This window comes from Myxocyprinus asiaticus, chromosome 30 (genome assembly GCF_019703515.2).
Source record: "Myxocyprinus asiaticus isolate MX2 ecotype Aquarium Trade chromosome 30, UBuf_Myxa_2, whole genome shotgun sequence".
In the NCBI taxonomy this organism is placed as follows: Eukaryota; Metazoa; Chordata; class Actinopteri; order Cypriniformes; family Catostomidae; genus Myxocyprinus; species Myxocyprinus asiaticus.
Genome location: NC_059373.1, coordinates 39,599,720 through 39,625,877, shown reverse-complemented (window position 1 = coordinate 39,625,877; position 26,158 = coordinate 39,599,720). Strand labels below are relative to the sequence as shown.

The 26,158-nt window shown below is 38.7% G+C and overlaps 1 protein-coding gene across 5 annotated transcripts in view; it reads left to right on the top strand.

Moving 5' to 3' along the window:
- Positions 1 to 1,000: 1,000 nt before the first annotated feature.
- Positions 1,001 to 26,158, top strand: part of LOC127420677 (transcription factor HIVEP3-like) — a 93,058-nt gene continuing 67,900 nt past the window's right edge. For 3 of the 5 annotated variants that reach the window (XM_051663134.1, XM_051663130.1, XM_051663135.1), the window contains exon 1: positions 1,001 to 1,274. The gene's annotated coding sequence lies outside the window, so the exon portion shown is untranslated. Of the gene's footprint in view, positions 1,275 to 21,771; positions 21,837 to 26,158 lie in introns of all 5 variants that reach the window. The other 2 variants (XM_051663132.1, XM_051663131.1) reach the window with 1 other exon arrangement.

The following is a 26,158-nucleotide window of genomic DNA, read 5'->3' as shown; positions in this document are numbered from 1 at the left end:
GTTAAAGTATTGTTCATTGTTAGTCCATGTTAACAAATGTAGTTAACTAATGCTAATAAGTGGAACCCCATTGGAAAGTGTTACCAATTTGTATTTGTGTTTTTTAATTTAGTGTTTGTGTGTGTTTAAATGTGGTTACTCTAGGACACCTGTGCAAACATGAGGGGAACTGACTTCATATCCACTGGTTGGTCTAAAGTCATTGTAAAAATGGTTCAAAAGTGACATTAGTTCTGAGGAAAGTTCGTTTATCTTTTGTTTGAGATGACACTTGATTTGATATTTTGAACCGAATGCAATGACATTCATACATTTTAAAGGTTCAATATGTAATATATTTACTGTACTAAAATGTAAAATTATCATAATATGTTATCAGAGATTTAGGAAACATGCTAAGTTGAAATACTGGCTTCTCCGAAAACAATGCTACAGCCAGTATATTCTACTTTGAAATGTCCTTTTCCGAATTTCTGTTTGTTTTGGCCTGTGTGATCCCGCCCACTACCCACTCACCAATAGTATTTTGACACCCCAGGTTTCCAGATTTGAAACAAGTTAGTGGGCAAACACAGCACGCTGCAGCCATGGAAGCCAGCAATACATCTAGTTAACATTGACAGAGTTATAAAAAATCCATATGAGCTGGTTTATAATTTACAAACAATAAAATCAATGCAAACGTATACATTAGCTGATCAGCTTAACAGTGTAAGGCTCGTCGCTTGCAATGGTCAGTTTGCTCGTTCCTGTTGTGTGTCCTTAACCTGGCAACCCACGTGAGCTTCAAGTCTGGGGAGGAAGGGTCAGGGGAGACAACTCTCTCCAATATTTAGAATTTGGACTGCAGTACCCATTTTAAACTCTTGATGTCAGTGTTATATATTGCTCCTTTAAGTGTGACTCAAGTGTCCTACTTTTCCTGGGGCCTTTGTAGGCATGCACACTGTTGAAACCTTACTGTGTAACAAACGGGTTTTCCATGACAAGCGTGCTGCTGCACTGCCATTGATGACAGTACACTGAAGGAGGCGTGGCGCGGGCCGCTCAATGGTCTCGTGCGGGATAGCGTGGTGAGCGCGGCGCTTGCGCTCATCGAGGCAGCGTGTTCTGCGCGCGATTGCAGTTCAGCTTGTGCCAACCGCTGGACGCGAGGAGAGGCATGTGTACCACCATCCGACAAACCTGCCTCTCTGGACCTAAATGCAACTAGGCAATCGGGTGTCCGTTTCATCGTGGAATAATAGATGGAGAAGCAACAGCCAAGCCGTCAGGTAAACGTCTTTTCTGATATCGCACGAGCAGTTTACTTCCATATGTCCTGCAAGCTACACTAACTGTACGTAGTAATGCTGGTGCTTTGTGCGTAAAATATCCTTTAAATAATGCCATATATGCCAGATCCCCCTTACAGTGAAGTGAAATGTGTTGTTTAAAACCCCTTTAAATAAGGACATATTTGCCAGATGCTTGCAGTAAAGTCAAATGTAACGCTTAGTGCTTATACAGTGCATCACCCTGAGTGCCAATCACAGGGTGGGAATATGTTGCATTGTCAGTGGTTTAAAGGGGGGCACAAAATATGTTCACTACTACACTGATAGTCATGTGTTTCCAAGCTGTCCTCTTGTTGAAAGCCATTTTTAACGCGCGAGATCAGTCGCTATGTGTTAACGAGAGTAAACGTAAATATAGCGTAACTGAAGTAAAATGACATCATCGCTCGATGTCGTGAAAAAGAGGCTTTTCTATCGTTTATCGTAAGTGTAGCTTAGCATCACCGGGTCTTACAGCCTCACAAAAATGCGAAGCATTAAAAGATATCATGCAATGGTGTACGAACGCATATTGTTTACTGCAAATGCGCGAAGTCAAATGTTGATATCTACAACACGGCAAAGGGTGAAAGGGATTTTGTCGCTGTAATGCTCAGTTGGAGTATCCAGGCACACAGTATTCCCGGCATTGTTCACAGTGAGATGAAATCATCAATAATGTTACATAATCGCAGAATGCGGGATTGGGTTAAACGGGGGGTCATTACGACCCCGTCGATCCTGGAAAGATGTGAAATGTCACTTCATGATGACAGCCGCGTTTTGCAGATCAATCAATCAATGTGTCGCGCCGTTTATTAATCGCCTTTGTTGCATAGACACACGTGCGTTGAAAGCTGCACGCGGCGAGTGTTACATTATAGAAAACAGTGATTATTACACGAGTCTTTATTGCACGAGAGATCTAGCGCCCCATCCATACCGCTAAAATTAAAACATAGGCTACCCATTATAAACAACGGAGCTATAAGGGGGCGTTCACACAGGACGCGTTGTAGCGTTCCGTCTGCGCTGTTTTTTAATTGTTGTACACAAGACTGCGTTTTTAAGACGGCCTTTCAAGTTAAAATTCACAAAACGCTGTCTCAAGGCCCCAACATTCTGTTTTCACTCTGTTGCGCTCTGTCCAGCATTTCGCCAGCACTGGTCTTGTGTGAACGCCCCCTAAACAGCATAGTTAAATATAGAATCGGAGCGTTCCGTGATGTTCGCGTCGCTTGCACCTACCAGCGCCTTTGCTCTAAAGTTAATGTGGCCTAATTATAGTCCATCTTTTTGTAATTTCCAGTCATAGCCTGAACAAGGACACGTTATGATCACAATATGAGCAAGTAATAGAGTGTTGAGGAAAATCAAGCAGTATTTGATTTTTCAGTAGTGAAAAATTAGTATTACAGCTGATCCAGAAAGAAACATGGACTTTCATGCCGAGGTCATCTCAAATATAGGAACAATTATACACTATATCTCTGATATTTTACCAGCAGGTTTTGGCCCAGTTGTTATAAGGGGCTGATCTTAGCTGACATTTCCAGGTTGAAGAGTGTACCGGAGTATCTTGAGACTTGGGGCCAGAGCTTTTGGAAATGCGATCTGGCACTGTGCTTGGAATTTTTCCATTCCTTGTGTTTGAGAGATGCTTAGATTTTCAGAGTCAGACATGTTAATTGCATGCAGTATTTGGTTGAAATCATTGTTTCATGTTACAGCTGAGATCTTAGATAACACCTTGCATTACAGTGTTCATGTTGCTATTATTATCATATCACACAATAATATAATTGATTACAAGAGCCATAAACCAATGTGTAACTTAATACTGTTCCAGCAAAATAAAAATAAAATAATAATAATAATAATAATAATAATACAAATACATAGCCTAATATGGACATTGTCCATTACTTTTACACAGAAACATATAATAACACTGTAAGTTAAAGTGAGACCAGGGTGTAATGTCACAGTAATAACTATATTGGTTAACTGATTTGATTGATGACAGTGCCAGTAGCTATAAGAACTGGTTTATGCACAATTAGTGATTCTCACTAATCCTGTCAAGAAAAGGTTCTGGTCATATTTAACCCCAAATCAATACTAAAACAAACATTATATTCTTCATAAAGAACATTAGGCCTAAATTTGGAACAATTAAAATTTTTACATTGTGAATAGAGGTTGAACGATTGTGGATTTTGCAGATACAGATTAATAACTAAGGTGGTGGAAAAGGCTGAAAACCGATTAATCGGCCGATAATTTTTAAGTCGATTTATAGAATGTAAAAAAATTATTCTTAATGATTCATTACTATGACAGGCATAGATACAGAAGCTACAAGAGTACTAAAAGAATAAAATCCCAGACGCAGTTTATTGTTCAACCAAAATCCCAATAATAACCAGAAAAAACGAGAAGAAAAAAAAACAAGCAAAGATTTGCTGCATAACGTGGGACTTTTAACTGTAAACAAGCCCAAAACACACAAAGGCTCTTATTTTGAAGAGACCTGGTTCCATTATCAATGCTCTAAATGAAGCTTTTTATAGCCTATATATTCAGGGTTTTGTAAATATATATTTCACCAGTTGAGGTTTGAGGAATAAGTTTTATTTATATTATATTATTTCAGATATGAAGTTGGAAACACAATGTATGTGCTGGTGGGGCATATTTTCTTTGAATGGCCGACGGCTTAAATTTAGAACACTTGACCATCTAATCAAAATAACTAAATATGCATTGAAGTGAAAAAAAATATGGATGGATATTGTCAATGATGAAAGATTTAGATACAGCAAATCCCCACATGATTATATAAAAAAAAAAAAAGCTATCAGCAACTATAGGGCTGCACGATTTGGACAAAGATTATTTTGAAAAATTTTCAATTACGATTTGAACTGCGATATGATAAACAACAACAAAAAAAAAATAGTAAGTGATTCCTTTTAAACAAAATTGGCTAATGTTTTGCCTATGTTTTTCTGCCAATAAAAAGACAGGCTATTCTTTGAGTCCTTTTAAAAAGAACCAAACTCAGACCTTTTTACTTCTGCCACAAACAAACAAATAAATAATAAAACAGTGATAATTAGCAACTGCACAAGGTCATATTGTGATTTCGATTTTATTTCGATTAATTGTGCAGCCCTATCGTCAACTATCGGCATAGATTTTTGCAGATAACAACAGCTCCAAAAAGCAGCTATCTGCTTTTTTAATTGGTTAAACCGATATATCGGTCTGCCTCCAATTGTGACATTATTTTCAGGACACTTAAGCGCATTTAACCTCCCAATTTTCATTACCGCAACGTGTCTGGACGTTTAACTATAAACATTCCCATTGTTTCCAATGATGATTCTCGTTACTGTATCATAGTCATTTATTGACTGTGATACTCTGGTGTACAATATCCTGTTGTGGTTTTAAAAAGTAAAATCAGCTTAATTAATGTGTTAATTAATAAATGAGTAAAAAAAGATGAAAATAATACATTGCATGATTCATTCAGAGACCATCCAGTGCAGTCCAGTTATTAATTGAACTTATATGCCTGATTGAAGAACTGGACAGGAATGGGGTGTGATGGAATCAGTTCTTCACTGCAGCACCCACAAAGACACCTTTCCTTGTTTCTCTGATGGTCTCTGGCATGTTGACATACAGATAAGGCAGTTCTACTCATTCTCCATAGAGAAGTGGGGTTTTTCAGGTTGAGCCTGACAGACCATGCCTTCTCATGGCTCTCAGGAAAGCCTGTGCTCATATATATCTCTCTATCTCTTCATTCTTTTTTTAAGGGTGCTTTCACACTGGCAGTTTAGTTCGAAACAGAGCACGGTTCACATGAAAAATTGGTAATGCGAAAGATGTCATGCAGACCAGGGAGCGCACTGTGGTACCGAACCCAAGACTACCTGAAGGAGGTGGTCTGAGTTCGGTTGCAATGGAACTGTAGCGCGATTTGCGTGAATGTGAAAGCAACTCGGACTCGGGTGTGCACTCATTCAGGAAGTAAAGTAACCTGTGCATGCGTTTTAGCTGATGACGACATCATTAGTTTCGACTAATAAATATAGGGTATAATAGGAGATGACAGTGGCGATAACTTCACCTTGGACACGAGCGTGAGTAAGCGTGCAGTGTAAACAAAGATGCAAATTAATTCCTTGCAATCAGCTGTCTCCTCAAAAACCGCCTTCCCCTGGACATCTGATGAGTTATGCCATGAAGTGCACATATACGCAGTTGTTGTTCACTCTGCTGTGCATAATGGCACCAAAATAACAAAAAAACAAAAAGTATGATGAGTCGCGTTGTGTTCTCCATGCGTGTTTGTAATAACGTAAGATGAACGCAAATGGACCGGGGTTCGATAGAATCAAGTGAGTGTGAAACCAGACCAACGTTGTGGAGGGCACCAAGAACAATCGCACTCGGAATCGGACCGCAGCAAACGTGCCCAGTGTGAAAGCCCCCTAAGAGACATCCCCAGAGGACATAAGTGCAATGTTGCTCAAGATTGACCTAGGCTCACAAAGCCTACTTTTCTGTCTATAGCACCAAACTGCTAATGAATGATGATTAAAGGAATAGTTCACCCAAAAATAAAAAGTTTGCCATCATTTACAGTATATCGATGTGCCACGGTACGTAGTCCATATGACTTTTGTTGTCCATTGCAGAGCAGTTAGGAGGGACTGTCAGTGAACAACAGTCTGTTCTTCACACAAAGCTACCGTGTGGCTTCAAAAATGTTGAGCATAAGTCATATGGATTACTTTTATGATACTTTAATGGAGCTTTTTTGTCATTTTGGAGCTTAGAATACCCAGTCCCCAGTCACTTTGATTAGCCTATATGGAAACAAGTGTCACCTTCTGTGTTCCACGAAAGAGTGAAAGTCATATGGATTTGGCACAGTATGCAAGTGAGTGAATGATAAACAAACTTTTTGGGTGAACTTTTTCTTTAGGAAAGATTAAGCTCCTTTTTTTATGTTGGCCGGTAGTTGTTAGCTCAAATCAACATGCAATATGCCAACCAAGTCATGGCCAAAGTGTATAAATGACTGGCACACTTAAATGTACAAGTGAGTCCAACATTAAAGAAATAGAGAATACCAAGGAGAAGAAACAGGTTTTTAATACCAACCTTAAGTTGTGTGTAAATTGAATGGTTATGTAACTAAATATACAGATCTTTCTTACATCGCTCAATGGCTACCTCAAATAATCTGGAGTATTCCCTTAAACCCAAACCTGATGCTTAACTGTCCTTCCCGTAACTCCAGATGTAACACAGCTCTCCTCTTTGCTAAATGTGTTCTGCCAATGTAAGATTTACCTTACAGTGCCTTCTCTCTCTGTGGTTATTTAAGACAATCCCTCTGTAATCATACTTAAAGTCTCAGCTGTTATAGTCCCGAGGAATAAAGCCTCGATTGTGAAACTGATAGGCCCAGAGCCCAAATGGCACTCTGAAGGAGTGTCATCAGAGCCAATATGGAGTTTGATTTCTTGATACCTGATACACAAGCACAGTTCAGAAGGAATTAAACCCAATCTAGTCAGGCAAGTAAGAGCCAAGCAAGGGCCAAATCTGCTTTAGCCCTTTAGCTGTTTGATAAGTGTATTGATGAGTGATGACAACATGACTCATATTTGGTGATGCACACCATGATGAAGCTCTGGCCTAATTGCTGACTCTGCATTAGTTTACAGCTTGAGGAGATTACAGTCAATCCAGTTTTGGAGAGTGATTACCTGACTTGGCCAGGTAGGTTGCATTTAGGATTGTCACAATACCAAAATTTGGATTATGAACTGAGACAGTGGGGCCAGTGCCAGGGGCCTCCAAAGACCCTCTTGTGGCCTGCCAGGAAGCTGAATAATATTTGTATATATTTTTAGTTAAGGTGCCGCTGTGCTTATTGTATTTGGATGCAATGTATTGCGTGTATGTTATGTGTAAACCCTGAAATTTAGATTTATAATGTTGTGGATCTTGTTCATTTTCTTCTTATGATTCAGTTTCAAATATGGCTGTATGGGAGGGACTGCATGATGTTAGCCAATCATAACAGTGGCCATTTACATTTAAAGTCTTAAAGGGCCAGAGAGCTTAAAACCGGGCGTTTCAGACAGAGCGCCAGAGACAGGGTGGAAAATTATTAAATATTACTAAATTATGACTATTTTGGTGCAGAAAAACTTTACTACCATTATATGTGGACATCAGGGAAGATAATACAATTATAAAAAGTGTATGTCATGACCCCTGTAAAATCATGGGCACCTGCAGGATTTTATCTCAGGGTACGCACAAAAACCTGAACAAGTAAAGAAGTGTAGGCCTACCCTTATTGTCTATGGGCACCCTTGGGTATGGTCCCCTGGGAAACTATTTTGGCAAAAACAACACCAAGGCATTCAGTTCTGATAATCTTGAGAGAAGCTTTTTGTTTGTTTATTTATTTACATTTTTTATGTGTAGCATTCATGTAATTGCAGGCTAAATTATTTCAAAAAGACTGAAAAGAGAGGCCGTTCACACCAAACACGTTCTTGTACAATTTCATGAACACCCAAATATAGGAAGAAAGGAATAATCACAATTAATGCGTTGCCATGATAACAGTATTTAAGATATCAAATATCCCTTTACAAATTTAATTCAGCCGTGGCTTGATATTATTCTAAAGAATTTTGAAGCAATTCATGTAAATATAAGAGGGCTATTTCAAAGTCTGTTAAAAATGCCATTCTTCCTGCTGCCAATTGGTGGCGCTATGACCGTGACCCATAATAGCCACATAAATGTGATCAGCCCTCATTACCAAACATACAGCTGAATTTTCATCAAAATCATACAATGCACACAGAAGATATAAGGAACTTCCTGTTTCCCATTTTTCGCCATAAATGTATTGCTTTGCCATGGTGACAACGTTCAATATATCAAAAATCCGTATGCAATTTAGCATCTACAATGTCATGGCATGATGTTACACAAATTTGGTGCCAGTCACATGAATGTCCCTAGGAGGAGTATCTAATGATTATAATTATGAAAGTTGTCTGGCTTGGTAAGAACTATATATTTACCAAGTTTGGTGACTGTAGGTGAAAATGGGGGTGCTACAGAGGCCATCTTTACATGCACATTTTAAACAGGGCACTACAGACCCCCCCCCCCCCCCACGCACGCCAATGCATGAACTTTTGCCCATCCCTAATGGCCAATGACTCTGAAGTGTGTGCAAAATGTCATGAACATTTAAGCATCCCAAGTGCCTCAAAATCACCCAAATTTAGGAAGAAAGGTATAGTAACAATTTATGCATTGCCATGGCAACAATATTTAAGATATAAAATATTCCTGTACAATTTTACATACTCAGTGTCTTGACGTTATTCTAAAGAAGTTTGAAGCAATTCATGTGAACGCAAGAGGGCTATTTCAAAGTCGGTTAAAAGTGCCATACTTCCTGCTGCCAATTGGTGGTGCTATGACTGTGACCCATAATAGCTGCATCAATGTGATCAGCCCCCATTACCAAACATGCAGCTAAATTTTCATCAAAATCACACAATGCATACAGAAGATATAAGGCACTTCCTTTTTCCAATTTTTTCGGCATAAATTTATTGCTTCGCCATGACAACACCGTTCAAAATATAAAAAATCAGTTCGCAATTTAGCATCTACATTGTCTTGGCATGATATTGCACAAATTTGGTGCCAGTCACATGAATCCCCTAGGAGGAGTATTTAAAAGTTCAGAGCATGCGATTTTCAGAAAATCCAAAATGGCTGACTTGTTTTGTTCCTTATATCAATAATCAGTGATTTCACCTGTGCACACAAACACACACACACCTTTAAGCTATTGATGGAGTTGGTGCATCCACGAAGAAATTGCACATCCATGCAGAAAATGCACTTACACAGACTAAAATACTCTGCTGTGAGTTGTATCCACTCCACATCTGTTGTTGCATTTGTGACAGCAATGGAATTTAAATCTTTTTGGCAAATTCTTTTCTCTAGGGTTCATTTTTTCAAGCTAACTAAATATGGACATTGGATAACTTCCCTGAGGTAAATGAGGAGTGCTGATCGGAGAGATGCTATATGCAGCACTTCCTTTTACATTGTGAAGTGATTTGACACACTGCATTTAAAAACAAAATGCAACATTTGTAGTTTGAATTTTAGAATAACATTGACATAATTTGAAATCTGAGACATTGTTTTATCAAAAAACAATAGAAACCCCCCCCCCCCCCAAAAAAAAATAATAAATAAAAATAAAATCAAGTTTAAAACAAATTTTAAGTTTTTCCAGAAATGACCCATTGCTACCCCAGTGCGTTTCATAATGTGATGTGATAAATAACGCACACTGGTGCTTTTTTTTTTTTTTTTTTTTATAAAAAATGTGCATTATAAGTACTTATCTTCCTTCTTCTGTGGCACAATTAATCCTTAGTAATGTGCTAAGGATCCCAGCAGATCTCACCCCAGCTCTCGAGTGGCTGACCACATCATCCTGGAAAAAATCTTTATGCTTCCAGTAGGGATAGTGCACAGTATCCATAAGGTGCTGCAATGTGGCAGATGGTCCTTGCACTCTGAACAGCAGAAACCAGGACTGTCAATGTCCCTATATAATGCTGAATGCAGCCTTTTCCAAGCCAGTGGGGAAGGCATTTACCAATAGCCTTTAGTTTGGTGTAGGCTAGAAATGAACCTGGCCTTAACCAACCACCCAGATTGTGTTGAGTAGTTTAGTACTTTTACAGGAGGTCTGAACCAAGCTGTTTTGGCTTCTTTAGTGACCCTAGTTGTAACATTCCCTGAAACTCCTCTGAGACTCTTCCAGGGACTAGAATAAGCTCTTTTTCTTATGTGGTCCAAGGAAGGACAACCGGTGAACCAGCGACAGGTTCATGGGCGCCCAAGGCTCACTGATGCGCATGGGGAGCAGAGGCTAGCCCATCTGCTCCAATCCCACTGAAGAGCTACTGTTGCACAAATTGCTGAAAAACGTAATGCTGGCCATGATAGAAAGGTGTCAGAACACAGTGCATCGCAGCTTGCTGCATATTTGGCTGTGCAGCCGCAGACCAGCCATAGTGCCCATGCTAACCCCTGTCCACCACCGAAAGTGCCTACAATGGGCACGTGAGTGTCAGAACTGGACAATGGAGCAATGGAAGAAGGTGGCCTGGTCTGATGAATCACTTTTTCTTTTAGATCATGTGTACGGCCGGGTGCGTGTGCGTCATTTACCTGGGGAAGAGATGGCAGCAGGATGCACAATGGGAAGAAGGCAGGCTGGTGGAGGCAGTGTGATGCTCTGGGTAATGTTCTGCTGGGAAACATTTGGTCCTGGCATTCATGTGGATGTTACTTTGACACATACCACTTACCTAAAGATTGTTGCAGACCACGTACACCCCTGATGGCAGTGGCCTCTTTCAGCAGGATAGTGCACCCTGTCACACTGCAAAAATTGTTCAGGAATGGTTTGAGGAACATGACATAGAGTTCAAGGTGTTGACTTGACCTCCAAATTCCCCAGATCTCAATCTGATTGAGCATCTATGGGATGTGCTGGACCAACAAGTCCGATCCATGGAGGCTCCACCTTGCAACTTACAGGACTTAAAGGATCTGCTGCTAACGTCTTGGTGCCAGATACCACATGAAACCTTCAGAGGTCTTGTGGAGTCCATGCCTCGACAGGTCAGAGCTATTTTCGGGGCATGAGGGGGACCTATACACAATATTAGGCAGGTGGTTTTAATGTTGTGGCTGATCGGTGTATGTTGCAAGCAGGAGTCATCAAAAAATATTGGCTTGGAGTAAAAGGCCTGCTGCATTTCACCAGTGAAAAAGGAGGCTACAGTGTGAGTGCTTGTCGATTTCAGCCCTCCTGACGATAAACTCAAAGAATGAATGATATCTGCATTGTCTTTCTCAGATAACTTCAACAGTATATGGAGGGAAACCTGCAGGTGTTTAGACAGGAGGTGTAGCTAGCCACCTCCTGGCGGAGATGCAGTACACTGTTAAAAAAGTACCTGTTAATGTACAGTAATGTTAATTTTTTTATTTTTAAAGTTAATGCAGTTAATTTTTCAGCACAGATGCCAGTACATTACTGTAAATAAGTCGTATGGTACCGTAATTCTAATTTACAACAACTTACCATATACCAAATACATTTCGCTTACTGTTTGGGCTGTCACTATTGATTATTTAGGTAATCAAGTAATCTAACAATTTTTTTATGAGTAATCGAAAAAGTTATTTAATAACTCAGATTGCATAAAGTTTTTGAGGTGAAGTCTTGTTTGGCTAAAATGTAGGGTTGCCCCCTGATAGTCGACTAAAGGTTAGTCGATGAGAAGAGTCTTGGTCGACCAAGTTTTGATTGGTCGATTGGTCGCAGAAAAAACTCCACATAAAAACGATGAACACCGGTATTACTGCTGGTTGGATGCTAGGTGGTACTATGGGGTAAATTTCATTAAGCAGGTTTAGGGTTAAGCCTACACAATAAAGCAAGACACCTTGATTTCAAGCTTAGAACTTAATTTTTTATTTATTTTAACTAAAAATTCAAATGAAACTGGAAAAAAAAATAAGTGCAATTAAAAGGTGTGTTGTTCAACTTTTTGAAAGATGGTTTTACAACAGATGTCAACATTTTCTGGAAAGAACCTGCTTCATCTGTGCATTCTCTACCGGTCGGGTATTTCATTGTCTGGGTAAATACATCGTGTGTGAATACATTTGTTTTGTTCCCTCCTTCACGATATACACTATATTGCCAAAAGTATTCGCTCACCTGCCTTTAGACGCATATGAACTTAAGTGACATCCCATTCTTAATCCATAGGGTTTAATATGACGTCGGCCCACCCTTTGCAGCTATAACAGCTTCAACTCTTCTGGGAAGGATTTCCACAAGGTTTAGGAGTGTGTTTATAGGAATTTTTGACCATTCTTCCAGAAGCGCATTTGTGAGGTCAGACACTGATGTTGGACGAGAAGGCCTGGCTCGCAGTCTTCGCTCTAATTCATCCCAAAGGTGCTCTATCGGGTTGAGGTCACAGGACTCTGTGCAGGCCAGTCAAGTTCTTCCACACCAAACTCGCTCATCCATGTCTTTATGGACCTTGCTTTGTGCACTGGTGTGCAGTCATGTTGGAACAGGAAGGGGCCATCCCCAAACTGTTCCCACAAAGTTGGGAGCATGGAATTGTCCAAAATCTCTTGGTATGCTGAAGCATTCAGAGTTCCTTTCACTGGAACTAAGGGGCCAAGCCCAGCTCCTGAAAAACAACCCCACACCATAATCCCCCCTCCACCAAACTTCACAGTTGGCACAATGCAGTCAGACAAGTACCGTTCTCCTGGCAACTGCCAAACCCAGACTCGTCCATCAGATAGCCAGATGGAGAAGCGTGATTCGTCACTCCAGAGAACGCGTCTCCACTGCTCTAGAGTCCAGTGGCGGCGTGCTTTACACCACTGCATCCGACGCTTTGCATTGCACTTGGTGATGTATGGCTTGGATGCAGCTGCTCGGCCATGGAAACCCATTCCATGAAGCTCTCTACGCACTGTTCTTGAGCTAATCTGAAGGCCACATTAACTTTGGAGGTCTGTAGCGATTGACTCTGTGCAGAAAGTTGGCAACCTCTGCGCACTATGCGCCTCAGCATCCGCTGACCCCGCTCTGTCATTTTACGTGGCCTACCACTTCGTGGCTGAGTTGCTGTCATTCCCAATCGCTTCCACTTTGTTATAATACCACTGACAGTTGACTGTGGAATATTTAGTAGTGAGGAAATTTCACGACTGGACTTGTTGCACAGGTGGCATCCTATCACAGTACCACGCTGGAATTCACTGAGCTCCTGAGAGCGGCCCATTTTTTCACAAATGTTTGTAGAAGCAGTCTGCATGCCTAGGTGCTTCATTTTATACACCTGTGGCCATGGAAGTGATTGGAACACCTGAATTCAATTATTTGGATGGGTGAGCGAATACTTTTGGCAATATAGTGTATATATATATATATTGCAGTATCCAATTACATCGGCAACCTCACTTTATTCTTGCTTTAGTGATTTGAAAATTTGAAATTTACTGCATTGAAAATTAAATTAATTTATTTAAAAAACGAAAAACTTCAATCAAATACATTTCTAAGTTCAAATTGCACTCCAAATGAAAAACCAATTAAAATAATGAAGTGATAAAAGAATAAAATATATATATATATATATATATATATATATATATATATATATATATATATATATATATATATATATAAGTAACCACCTTTCCATTTACTGTCAGGCAAGAATCCGTCTAAACAGCATGGCAGAAAATTACTTACACAAATGAAGACATAAAAACAATTATAAATGTAAAAATAATAATTATAATGATGATAATAATCACTGAAATATAATTCATGTTTTGAGGTGAAGATGTTTTTGTAATATTTTATGTTTTAATCACAGATGTATAGGCTGAAGAGTTGCGTTCACAATAAACTGCTCTGTGGAAATAAAGTGAACTCAAAGCACCTCCTGAGCTGAGATGTCTGCAAATTACCTCAGACGATACTGTTCTTGCAAAAAAAAATACAAAAAATCGGAAGACAGAAACAAAGGGTTTAGACCTTTTAGATGCACGTGTTCCACGAGACTGCACGCCTCCGTACAAACAGTGCGTCATACATGTGCATAGACGGCTTTTCTGTCACCTGTTCTTAAAAATATAATAAAGTGTGTTTCTTCAAGCACGTGTCTGTGTGTCTACGGGCAAATTATTTGTAATATTAATTTGATAATAATAGCCTAATAATAATAATAACAATAATAATAATAATAATAATAATTTAATACATGGGAAAACAAGCCAAATATCGTCTTGACATGGTCAAAGGCATCAGCTATTGGCGATCACTCTGACCATCATCGATCCCCGAGATCATCATCTGTCGGCACAACCCTAAAGTGCATTTCTCTCTATAAATTAACAAAATGTTCAAACAGTCTCCTTGCTGGTTTTTCCGACACATTCAGAATCATTACAGCTTTTGCCGGTGTTGCTGCGGCTTGCTTCGTGCGTGCGCTTGTAAAATTTATATTTTAAAGGCTCGTTATTACGGTTTAGTATTTCTCTGTAATGAAGAATAATGTTAGCAATGTTACTTATAACATTCTTTCTCAGCCCTGGAACTCAAACCATTTTCTGATGCCCCTCAAAATATATTCAAGTAATTTAATTAATATAAACGTGCGACTAGTCAGAATGGCTTAAATTAACGACTACTAGTCGACTAGGAAAATCTTTGGTTGGGGGCAGTCCTACTAAAATGCATTAATTATCCAAAGTTTTGATGTATTTTTCTATTGAATAACAACAACAAAACAATTGTGCAAACAATATCTAAAGCCAACAGACACCCAAAGCAGATCTATAATATAAAAAGATGTATATTCAAGCTGACAGAGATTGGCTTCTCCAGGGTAGGACTGCACCAGCTGTGCGTAAGTTCTCACGTAAGTTAGGACGTAAAGTTCACACTAAAGGCTTAGTAACTACTAGTTAGTTTGTAACTAAGTCAGTGCTTAATTTGGTTGCACCACCTGTTCTTAAGGCAAGACTTAACTAGTAGGTCGTAAGCTCTCCGTAAAGTAATGCATAGTCGCATATTATGATGTTTACCTGTATTTTTCCAATAAGCAGCCTTCAAATTTATACACAGAAGTGTTAAAAAGCTGTGAACTTCAATTTGATCTTGTTACGGTTGATGTTCAAACCTTGTTTGCTCACGTAACTGTCAGCTGTAATAAATTATATCCCCATTAAAATATGATATGTAATAAAAGTAGATTTGATAAATAGTATATTTGCCCTGTGTAAATAACAATATTATAGGAACTGTATCTAAAATAAATCAAATCAAATCAAATCACTTTTATTGAGGGGTGATAAATAAATACTAATACAATAGGCTGGGAAAATAGACATTTATTCATTTTAATATCCTATTATATATATTTTGAATGTGTTGAAACTTGACAGCGGGTGACACCCTGAAAACTACACCGTTAGATCGGTTTCATGCTGAAGAGCCGCTTAAAAGTACGTTTTTTTTTTCCTCACTCTCGTAAATATAAACGAGTGTAAATGTCAACATCATACTGTATGTCGAAATGACAAAATATCAGTCTGCTTTTTTATTCCATCCGTTACTTCTGGTTGGAGGCTTCCGTAAATATTTAGTTTATATGTAGGGTTACGTCCTACCTAAGTTTAATGGTGCAACGCTCAAATATTTAGTAGTGCATAAATTGTGACTTAGTGCCCATTTACGCCACAACTAGGCTAAGTTTGAACTTACGCACAGCTGGTGCAACCGGCCCCAGGTGTGCCCAACTTTTTAAATGCAAGATCAACTTTTTTCTTTAACTAGTTCAACATGATCTACCCATTTTAGTTTAGAAGTCCAATAAACAGAACAGCTAAATCAATATTTGGTGTGAACACTTTTGCCTTTTAAATCATCACCAATTCTCCTATTTACACCTGGACACAGTTTTTCTTGGTTTTTGGCAGATAGGATGTTCCAAGCTTCTTGGAGAATTCGCCACAGTTCTTTTATTTATTTAGGCTGTCTCAATTACTTCTATCTCTTCTTGTAATCCCAGATTGACTCAATGTTCAGTGGGGGGCTCTGTAAGGGCCATGCCATCTGTTGCAGAGCTCCCTGTTCTTCTGTTCTATTCTATTCTATTCTATTTGCAAAAGGAATGTTTGGGAGTATAAAATGTATATTTCCTATTGACACACTAAAGTAGCAGATATAATAACCATCTTAAGACAAATGTTTTTGTGAAACATCTTATGTGCCTAAGACTTTTGCAAAGTATTGTGTAATATATTAGATCCCGACCGATATGGGATATTTGAGACCGATACCGATTTTAGAGAGGGAAAATTCACCGATTACTGATATGGTGGCCGATATAGTTAATTTTTGAACTGGAATGAAAACAGACCTTTTCTATGTGAATTGTGCACCGATTTTGACTGATATGACTATGCAAAGGTACTCAGAAGGCAGCTTTCTTAAACAAATATTTTTATCAAAGAATATTTGACATTATTATTATACACAGTCAACAAATTCTAGAAATGAACACTGAGAAAATAAAGAATAAATAAAAATACAACAAATAGCTTAATAAGCATCAGTACTGTATGTTTAGTATAAGTCAATGGCTGACCATTTAAATAAAGAATAAATAAAAATACAATAAGTAGCTAAATAAACATCAGTACTGTTTAGTATCAGTCAAATGCTGACCATTTAAATAAAGAATAAATTCAAATAAAATAAATAGCTAAATAAACATCAGGGGACGGTTGCACCAGCTATACGTATGTTACAACTTAGCCTTGTTGTGGTGTAAATGGGCACTAAGTCACAATTTACGCTCTACTAAATATTTGACCGTTGCACCATCAAACTTAGGTAGAACGTATCCCTACTTATAAACTAAATATATATGGCAGCCTCCGACCAGGAATAACTGATAGAATAAAAAAGCAGGCTCATTTAATGACATTAATAAGCTCATGTTTTGGTTGACAGGCTTCAGTCCTTTCGACATATATGATGGTGTTGGCATTTACACTCATTTACATTTACGAGAGAAAAAAAAATTACTTTTAAGCAGCTCTTCAGTATGAAACCGATCTAACAGTGCAGTTTTTAGGGTGAGTTGCCCGGCGTCAAGTTTCAACACATTCAAAATATATATAAAAGTTATTAAAATGAATAATGTCTATTTTTCCAGCCTGTTGTATTAGTATGTATCACCCCTTATTTATTTTAGATACAGTTCCTATATATTATTATTTACACAGGGCAAATATACTATTTATTAAATCTACTTTTATTACATATCCAATTTTAATGTCTGGAAAACCAGACTTTTAAATATTACATTTTATAAATGCAACGACTGGAATTGTTCGGTTGAAGGGGGTACCAAACTGTGAATCCTGAACAAAACAGTTTGGTGAATACGTTTACACGCTGACAAGGTATGAAAGTAGTTACGTGATTAGCTAGTTAGCTATAAGCTCGTTGCCACGGAGAGTAAAAGATGGACTTTATTTACTTTCCAGCATTGTGTCTAACCAACTAGGTAACAGCGAAGTGTGAAATCAACACTCACCACACACAATCCACCACCGCACCGATGTCTACTGAGCTGCAAAAAGATGCTCTGATGTTTACCTTGCATTGACAAACTATAGCTGGCTAACAGCAAACAGATGTGATAAACATGAGTGACATGGTTGTCAGGGACAGGGTTAACATTATATTAGTTATATAAAATGATGGGGTCATTTTTATTAACTTTCCAGTATGTATTTCACAAACTAGTTAGCAATTTAGCGAGAAGAGACTGCTCAAATCCGCACCGTTAAACTTCGCCCTGTCTGTAGAACCACCGTCAGCTCAGAGTCAGCTCTGTAAACAATGGACAAACTCTGCTGGACAAACTGCGCTATGACACCAATTTTAAAGCATTGTTTTCTGCATTATATATTCTGAAAAAAGTTTTCATATCGGTAAAATATACGCCGATACCGATATATCGGTGAAAGGCTAACATCGGCCGATAATATCGGCCGACCGATATATCGGTCTGGCACTAATATATATATATATATAGTGGAACCTGTTTAAATACTGCTTTACTGTAATTTTCATCTGATTATTTTACCTCAACTTTTTTCCCCGGAATGCACGTTCCCGTGTCAGTAATGATTACCGCATCTTTGCACACATGCACAATGAGAAAAAGGCACTTCACAGCAGACATTTTTCTGGAATGGTTATGTTCAGCCGCTCTGATAACCTTTATGTTGTAATGATGCTGCATGTACATGTTACTTTGAATCTATATTTATTCAGTTATTAAACAAGATAAAAGGTTAAAATTCATTTCATATTGTTCTTTGCATACTACTTCATTGTTGCCCATGCAAATGAAAAAGAAAGGATTAGCTTTCTTCTGGTTGGTCGATGTAACAGAAAAGGATAAAAAGGAAAGAGCACAAGCACATAATGTTCAATGTGAATACTCATTACAAGAGTATACATTGGTTTGAATCCTTCTGTGATGTCCTTCCAAACAAATCAGATATCCACACAATTCATTTGCATTGAACGTCTCCTTAATGTCCTTTGTGTTCTTTAAAGGAAAAAAAAAAAAGGTAAGAAACATTACTCCCTAATCACACATGCATGGATAGGACTCCACTCTCCTAATTATATGCTAAATTCCAAACACCTGTATGCCCCGCCTGCTGAGCTGCAACTCCTCTTAAAGGGCCATTACCATTTTCAGTGCCTGCTAAACAACGTAAAGCAAAATCATGTAAAACTTGTAAACAGTACAGATTATGCATGCAAACTACATAAAATATCTAAAATGCATAATAAATATGTAAATATTTGAAGGGGAAATGATGAATTATGAAATATATGCACTTAAATAGACTACTGAATTACGATGACTTCACTAAATAGGCTAATTTTGTGACAGACCGAGAGAAGGGGGGAAATTGAACTGTTGAGGTGTGGGTGAGTGGATATTGGAGACGGTTTCCTGTTCCACGTATCGAAACGTTTAATAAAATAAGACTGAGAAAGAGATTGGGAAATAAAGTTGCCAAAAGTAAACAAACTATCCATGATGTTAATTCAAGAAATGATCAGAAATGTCAAAAGTCCTCTGAAATTAGGTTGACCAGACCTTCCGGTTTACTCGGGGCAGTCCCGGTTTTACGAGGTGTGTCCCGGTGTCCCGACGATTCTCTGAAAAATTTTATTATGTCCCGGTTTCAGCTGTTAGGTTCACTGTTTTTTTTTCTTTTAAATTAAATATCCTCGACATCCTTCTAGGTATAGTGTCTGGTATCGTTTGCCTATTTTGTTGCATTGCATGTTAATTTGACGATACTTTCACTCTAGTCTACAACAATCCGCATACAGTGTATCTGGTCATGTGCTCTGTCATCAGCCAGCTCTAGTTAGAAATGGCCAAATGAAAATGCGTGTTCAACAGGCTGAAAGAAGCTGATCCATTTCTTTGCGCGACATGGGAAAAATTAAATTAAAGTGTTTTGCTGTCACTGTAAATGTTCACTTTCCCATGGCCACAGAGGTAAATCAGAGGTTGCAGGTCATATTCAGACAGCAAAGACAGACACACAGCATTTCTATACGTAGTACAAGCACCTAAATGTTGAAATGTGGGAATTGCATTTAAAATTTTAGGTTCCAATGTTGCATATAGTGTGTTAAAATGCGTAGTTGAAAATTCAAGTACTGACAAGTCATATTACACATGCAAGAGGACATCAAATAAAAAGGTATTTTAACATAAAAAAAGGTAAAATGTGGTTAAAATCGTAAAAAAAAAAAAAAAAAAATACATTTACAAAACAATATGTGTGTGTGTATATATATATATATATATATATATATATATATATATATATATATATATAATAAACACTTTCAAACACTGTGATGATATTGCATTCAGCTGCACATTTTGTGTTAAAACTTGCATTAAACTTTCTGCAATATATATATATATATATATATATATATATATATATATATATATATATATATATATATATATATATATATATTGCAGTCCAGTCCTGGTTTGAGAATTTTTTATAGTAGTCACACCGATCTGTGTGATTCATACAGAAAAATCTTACCACAATTGTTATTTTATCCTTACTGTATACATGTCATGTACATATATGGATGGGCTGACAATAAAAACTCTCTTGACTTAAAAAATAAATGTATTAAAAAGCTAATCTTGTCACATATCATATTATTATTATACAAGTGGTGAATTTAAACATTTGTCTTTCCTTTTTTCTCCAGTTAGCTCACAAGCTAATCGGTTAACCATTAGCTCACAGCTAGCTTATTCTCCTCTTCATTTTCATGGCATTTCTCCTCACTGTCGCCACCCAGTGATACAGCAGTATGATTGTGTCCAATAGAACTTTTAAAAAACTGAATATTTAATAATTTTTTCAACTTTTCATTTTTTAATCTTCGTGGTTAGGTTTAGGGGTAGTTGTAGGGTTGCTGCTGAACTCCAAATAAACACAACAAACACAGTGAGTTCATGTTACATCCAACTGTTTCAAGACTGCAGCATTTTTCTGGTTATTTAAAGGGGGGCATAACTTGTAGTGGGCGTGTCTTGTAGTAGTCTTGACAGATCTTTCTCGATGCAGCAGGATATGTTTGTTTCTCTTTCTCCACCAAAAAAAAAAAAAAAAAAACAGTGAATTGCTTAGTGTAGCAATATATATATATATATATATATATATACATTAAAATACATTAAAACCACCTGCCTAATATCGTGCCTCATGCCGCCAAAACAGCTCTGACCCATCGAGGCATTGACTCCACAAGACCTCTGAAGGTTTCATGTGGTATCTGGCACCAAGACTTTAGCAGCAGATCCTTTAAGTCCTGTAAGTTGTGAGGTGGGGCCTCCATGGATCGGACTTGTTGGTCCAACACATCCCATAGATGCTCAGTCGGATTGAGATCTGGGGAACTTGGAGGCCAAGTCAACACCTCGAACTCTTTTGGCACTTTTCCACTGCATGTTACGGTTCAACTCGAATTGACTCTGCTCGATTTACTTTTCTGAGATTGCTTTTCCACTGCAGTTTAGTGCAGCCTCAACGTGGGTGGAATTATAGGCTGATCATCATAGTTGCGCTGCCTCTACTTCTGTGACATCATCTTAAATGCGACACAAACACACAACAAAGGAGCAATGGAGGATATCGAAGGAATGATGTTCTTGATTCTCGGCATATGGCTGTTTTTCACAGCAAGACTACAAACTTTGTTTCAAAAGAGGCTGACAGCAGCAAGACAAAATACCGCTAAAAAACAGGAGTGTTTGGGAAATCATACACCAAAGTGCAGACGAGGACATCACCGTGTTAGCTCAAAGACGACGCACGAGGGTAAGCTAACCTGCCATCTAGCTTATAGCAATGATGCTGATAGTGACGATTTTCTCTGACCAATCAGTGATTTGCAGGGGTTTGACGTCACATTTAGTATCAGCTTGGCTCACTTGGAACCTTGACCGAGGTGGTATTAAAAAAAAGTACCATGTGCAAGGTACTATCCACAGTGGAAAACCCCCAAAAAGCGAGCAGAGTCGAGTCGAGCCGTACCGTGCAGTGGAAAAGCCCCATTTGTCATGTTCCTCAAACCATTCCTGAATTTGTTTTGCAGTGTGGCAGGGCGCATTATCTTGCTGAAAGACGCCACTACCATCAGGGAATACCGTTGCCATGAAGGTGTGTATGTCATCTACAAAAATCTTTAGGTAGGTGGTACATGTCAAAATAACATCTACATGAATCCCAGCACCCAAGGTTTCCCAGCAGAACATTTCCCAGAGCATCACACTGCCTCCGCCGGCCTGCCTTCTTCCCATAGTGCATTCTGCTGCCATATCTTCCCCAGATACACGACACACACACACCCGGCCTTCCAAATGATCTAAAAGAAAACGTGATTCATCAGACCATGCCACCTTCTTCCATTGCTCCATGGTCCAGTTCTGATGCTCACGTGCCCACTGTAGGCGCTTTCGGCGATGGACAGGGGTCAGCATGGGCACTCTGACCATGCTGCGGCTACACAGCCCCATATGCAGCAAGTGATGCCCTGTGTGTACTGGCACCTTTCTATCATGGCCAGCATTAAGTTTTTCAGCAATTTGTGCTACAGTAGCTCTTCTGTGGAATCGGACCAGATGGCCTTTGCTCCCCACACGCATCAGTGAGCCTTGGGTGCCCATGACTCTGTCACCGGTTCACCGGTTGTACTTCCTCGGACCACTTTTGGTAGGTACTAACCACTGCATACCGGGAACACCTCACAAGCCCTGCCGTTTTGGAGATGCTCTGACCCAGTCGTCTAGCCATCACAATTTGGCCCTTGTCAGAGTCGCTCAGATCCTTACGCTTGCCCATTTTTCCTGCTTCCAACACATGAAATTCAAGAACTGACTGTTCACTTGCTGCCTAATATATCCCACCCCTTGACAGGTGTCATTGTAACAAGATAATAAATGTTATTCACTTCACCTGTCAGTGGTTTCAGTGTTGTGGCTGGCCAGCTTAGGCCTGTCGCCATTATTAAATAATTGTCTGATTGCGATTATTTGATTGAATGCGCATATTTTAGATGACCGTGATTATTGTGCACTTCAAATTCCAATTACATTTTAAAGAGCACCTATTATGGTTTTTAAATGTGCCTAATTTAGTTTTAAAGGTCTCATGCAATAGATTTACATGCATCCAAGGTCAAAAAACACTTTAATTTGCTCATAATTTAAATTGCAGCATTACCTTTTTTTTCCCAGTGTCAAAAACGACTTGTTCAATGATTCGTTCTAAAGGATTCATTCTAAACTCCTCCTTTCAGAGAGCCTACTCTGCTCTGACTGGTCAGATGTCCCAGTCTGTTGTGACTGGTCTACCGCTTAGTGTAGTGTTTGGGGGTGGGTCAAAGCTGTTCCCGAGTAGCCAATAAAGACCAGAGGCGGGTGTTTTGTTACCAAATTACGTAGGTTAGTACAAGAAGTAAGTCTGGAATTACTAACGACTCATTTCAGGTGTTCAGAATCGGTTCTTTCTTTTGGGAGTCAGTAACTCCATTTGTTTTGCACTTTGATTTTTGAAACCTTGCAGACATTTTTACATTCACAGACAGGTATAAAACACACTACATGAAAGGTAATATTTGAAAAACCATAATAGGTGCTCTTTAATGCCCAAATAAGGGAATTTTAATCAAATATTTAAATTCTATGAACGGTGCGTTTGTTTATAATTCATTTGAACTCTGAGTGTCTCTGATCCGCACCGCGGATGTCAGCCAGAGCAACTCCTATCTGGAAGAATGCGTGAACTGCTTCTCAAGCGCTCAGATGCGTGCGCTGTCAGCAGAGGCTCGCCAAACTTCCGCGAAAATATAAACGAACAAATAGATACTTTGATAGTGAACGGAAAGCACATGCTTACTCTATTTCTGTGGAGTGATAAAATGATGAAACTAAATAATATAAGCATAATATATAAAAATATATTAAAAAAACATATTTTAGTTTTTATAAAAAAAAAATAGCCTAATATAAAGTTAAAAAAACAACAGTGTAAAAGTAAAATTTTTGAAATCTTTAAAAGAAATCCTATATCCCTATTTTAATATTTGATTTATATTTCTGAAGTTAAATATGTAAAAATGACTTTTTTCTTTTTCTTTTTTAAATGTTTTTTTTTTTCCCAATTTGGAATGCCCAGTTCCCACTAATTAGTAGGTCCTTGTGGTGGCGCGGTTACTCTCCTCAATCCGGGTGGCAGAGGACAAGTCTTAGTTGCCTCCGCTTCCGAGACTGTCAATCTGCGCATCTTATCACGTGGCTCGTTGTGCATGACACCTCCCAGACTCTGCATGTGGAGGCTCATGCTACTCTCTGCGATCCACGCACAAATTACCATGCGCCCCATTGAGAGCAAAAACCACTAATCATGACCACGAGGAGGTTACCCCATGTGACTCTACCCTCCCTAGCAACCGGGTCAATTTGTTTGCTTAGGAGACCTGGCAGGAGTTACTCGGCACACCCTGGATTCCAACTCGCGACTCCAGGGGTGGTAGTCAGCGTCAGTACTCGCTGAGCTACCCAGGCCCCGTAAAAATGACTTCATAAGGTGTATGAAGCACACATGTATCTTAAGAAATATGTCAATTAATTACAATTAATCGTGAAAGCCATAAAAGAGACAATTAATCATCATAATTGCAATTAATCGTCAGCCAAATTTCATAATCATGACAGCCCTAGCATTGCTTATTACTGCAAAATACTATAAAACTAAATTTCAGAAAATTTATAATTTTCTCATAAATTTACAGCAAATTCTAGCAGTGTAACTACTGTTTTGTACGATCCAGTCCCACAATGAGCTGTATGGAAATCTTGCTGTTGCAGAGTGGTCTGGGTGCTGGATCATTTCCTTAATCTGCCTTATTGCTCCATAGTTGTGGCAAGAAGAGTTTCATGGCGGAGTGGTTAATGTTGACCAGAGGGCTGCTGGTTCGATCTTGGCAAAGAATGATCTATGAACCATCAATATTGTTCCCTTGAGTAAGGTGCTTAACCATTGTTTAATCCATTTGAACAGTCCTTGTTGCACGCCTTGGAGTAAAGTGTCTGCTGTTACTCCAATGACTACTTTTATTTCTTAAGGCTCAGCCACAGTTACCTTTGCACAGCGAAATTGTGAAGACATGGGTGCATGTAAAGCACGTGTGAACCAGCAAAAACTACTTGTCAAGCAGCCTCTTTTTATGTTGCACTTTATACTCTGGAAGTGTGAAGTTATAAAGAAATGAACCACTAAAATGATTCCCATGTCCACTGTGAATATTCACTCTGGCTTTACTGTATGTACGAAACACGAGCCACAAAAAGGCAACTTCCTATTAGTCAATGCAGCGAATTTGGTTGTTAAAGTTCAACAAACTTGAAATCTCATGCAGATTCCCATTGAAATTACTATTTTGACCATGAACTTCGCATAGCAAAGGTAAATGTGATTGAGCCTTCACAAGATGATTAATCAGGACGTAAGGACTTGATTCAGAATGCCCTTTGCTTAAAACAAAAGCCAGCTGCTCTTTCTCTCTGATGGTGATGAGGTATGAGTGGTTTTCCGTACATGTTGTTTCCTCGGCCTGCCAGATTTGCCCCTGTCCACGGTGCTGAAGCATATCCTGTTTGGAACCATGAGCAAAGCTGACAAGTGTACAGAAAACTTGACCTCACAATATCTTATCTGCAAACTTTCAAAGCATATTTATCTCTTTTTCTGTATTTCTCTCTATTTTGGACAGAACAAGCTGTTAGCCAGAAGGAAAGGCGACAAATGTCACATTTACACACACATCCTCTCGCGTTGTGGAATCAGATTTCATAATAACAGAATTGATTTTGTTCGTTGTCTAACATTTGCTTAAAATCTTAAAAATAGATTTGAAAAACACATAGGTGATGTTGTCTTTTTCAGTAACCCCAGAGTGAAACAATCATAGTATTCATGATTGCACTTATATACACATATCAAACCCCTACCACCTGCTACTCTCTTCATCTCTCCATTTTATAGGATGTATGCTATGGATTTCAGGGCAGGAGGGATTTGGAAGTGTGCTTTTGCCTGTCTCTTGATTCAGTGTGGGTGAAATGAGAGAACATGTATCTGGTCTCTCTCCACATGACATCACTTTGATATCAGAACTGATCTATTTTCCGAGGCTGCTCTCATGGGGAGGAACCATAGTCCCTTCAATGCAAAAACCTCCTCCCTTTCCATATTCTCAGCTCTCAAAAACCAGAATCATCAAGTATAAACTTTCTTTGACTTATTGTGTGGATGTTTTCTAATTCAAAGTAATCTCATTCAAACAACTGCAGAGCCTTGGAGCAATTTTAGAAAGATTGAGAATGTTTAATTTTGAGAATGTTAATCGGTAGCTCCTTCATATCATTTTAAATAGTTGCAAATATTAAAAGTCATTGCATTAGGCCACCTCTGTGCTAGTC